This window comes from Achroia grisella, unplaced genomic scaffold (assembly GCF_030625045.1).
Source record: "Achroia grisella isolate CSIRO2021 unplaced genomic scaffold, CSIRO_AGI_Agris_v1 utg149, whole genome shotgun sequence".
Classification (NCBI taxonomy): Eukaryota; Metazoa; Arthropoda; class Insecta; order Lepidoptera; family Pyralidae; genus Achroia; species Achroia grisella.
Genome location: NW_026712644.1, coordinates 93,504 through 95,865, shown reverse-complemented (window position 1 = coordinate 95,865; position 2,362 = coordinate 93,504). Strand labels below are relative to the sequence as shown.

Here is a 2,362-nt window from a genome sequence, read left to right as displayed (position 1 = left end):
GAAGCATTTTTACAAACGGCGGCAAGCGTGTACCTTAGTTGACCTGCAAATAATACTGAATACCGTCAAGTTTATATATATTACAAAGTTGAAGTGACAACCTTCACATGAAAATAGTATATGTAAACATTTTCCGATTACATGATTTTATTTGTGCAATTTATAATGTGTACATAATTACTAATTAACAATAAATATTATAACTTTTGGTGCAATTTACAATATTATACGATTCTTGGATTTTATATAAATATATGTGCAATGGCTACTGATATAGAACCATCATTGCGTGCTTCTCGAGGATATGTAAAGGCAGCGATTACGCGAGTACACAACTTTGTTCTCGATATTTCTGAAGTAGAAGAAAGTACCGTGGAAGCTCTTTCAACTCGTAGAGAGAGACTCCTCGCTGCATTCCGCGAGTATGAAGCGTTTAATATGCGAATTCTCTCAATACAACCAGAGGATGACGAGGATGTCGCGGCTGTGGAGGACAAGTATTTATATTCTGTTGCTATTCTCAGCGAAGCAATTAATCGCAAGACAACTTGTAATGACATTAAAGGTCATTTTAGTAACATTGCACGATCGAAGACAAAATTACCTGCTATTGAAATGCCTATATTTACAGGTAATTATATAGAATATATAGCCTTTCAAGCTCTTTTTACGTCATTGATACATAATGATTCTACTTTAGACAATATTCAAAAGCTGTATTATCTTAGGTCTTATTTAAAAAATGAACCTTACGATTTAATTAAGAATTTGCCATTGACAGCCAATAGCTATGATAAGGCTAGACAGTTGCTAGAGATAGAGAGAGAATAGGTATCGTATTATTAATGAACACATTAGCCAATTGTTAGATTTACCTGCCCTTGTTAAGTCGACTTCCGACAACATCCGAAACTTTGTAGCTAATCTTAAGCAAAGTATAGTAGCTCTACAAAATCTCGATGTGAAGATTGAAACTTGGGATCCAATAGTAATTTGTATTCTTAATCGTAAGTTAGATTCTTACACGGCTCAGTCGTACCAGCTTGAACGGGATGCTGCTGAAGAGCACAGCGTCAATAACTTCATTGAGTACCTTGAAAAGAGGGCACTCGCGTTGGAGAACGCTGCGCCGTCCCCAACAGCGCAATACACGAAGGCAAAAAGCTGTTTATCTGTTAATGTAATAGCTGCTGGTACCAAGACGATGTCATGTCGTTATTGTAAGTGTAATAGCCACAAATTGTTTTCATGTAAGTCATTTAAATTAAGAACTTCTTTAGACCGATATAAATTTTGTAAAGTTAACAATCTATGCATGATTTGTTTAAATAAGCATAGTGGAAAATGTAAGTTTCATTTTAAGTGTAATCAATGTAAAAAACAGCACAACTCACTGATTCACCACGATGAAGGTGACGAAGGTCCAGTTTCTTTGTTTTCATAAAGTCAGGACACAAATGTTTTACTTCCCACCGTACAAGTAAAGTTATTCAGTAAGAATAAAAAAACGATAATAGCGAAGGCAATTGTAGACACTGGTTCCCAGGTCTCCCTCGTTACGAGCAAGTTAGTCCAGCAATTGGGTTTAACTCCGACACCAATTAATACAAATATAATTGGTGTAGGCAATACTCAGAATAATACTAAATGTAGTATTCCATTAAATGTACATTCAGTCAATTCTTCCTTTAATATGACAGGTAATTTTCATGTGGTTGACAAAATTACATGTAAGCAGCCACAAGCGAAACCTGAAATTAGCCCATTAAAATTACTCCCAAATATTATATTAGCTGATAATCAGTTTAACATTCCATCTGAAATAGATCTGCTAATAGGAGCCGACATATTCTTCAATGTGGTAATACCCAACGAGTATGAACCATATCAGACTAGACATCTGCACCGGCCACTGTCTAATTCTGATGAACTAACATCCCGTATCATCAATACACGTTTTGGATATATTATTGGTGGTTCAGTATTAGATCATCAACGAACTCCAAAACAGATCACAGTACAAAGTTGCTGATGTATAATAAAGTAGTCTCGGAATAAATCGGTAATAACTAAGCTATTAATTTAGTACATTATTTTATGCCAGTCCAAAATGTATACTTTCAAGTCTTAGTTAAAAATATTGACTGGTCAATGGCATTCAATTTATATACAACCTATTTACAAATGTATACTTTATTTTAAATAAAAAAAATATATATATTTATGGCTGGAATAAAAGAAACGTGTTTTCAAGTAGATACTGTAGAGGTAAGGCTCTAAAATTATATCAAATATGTATTTTGTCTATAAATGATAAGTGTTGGAATGTATTGCACTCAATGTAATGCAAATGTTTAGTTAA

At 34.0% G+C, this 2,362-nt stretch overlaps 1 pseudogene; it reads left to right on the top strand.

The window, feature by feature from the left end:
• Positions 1–261: 261 nt before the first annotated feature.
• LOC131840724 (uncharacterized) lies at positions 262–2,032 on the top strand (annotated as a pseudogene).
• Positions 2,033–2,362: the final 330 nt, after the last annotated feature.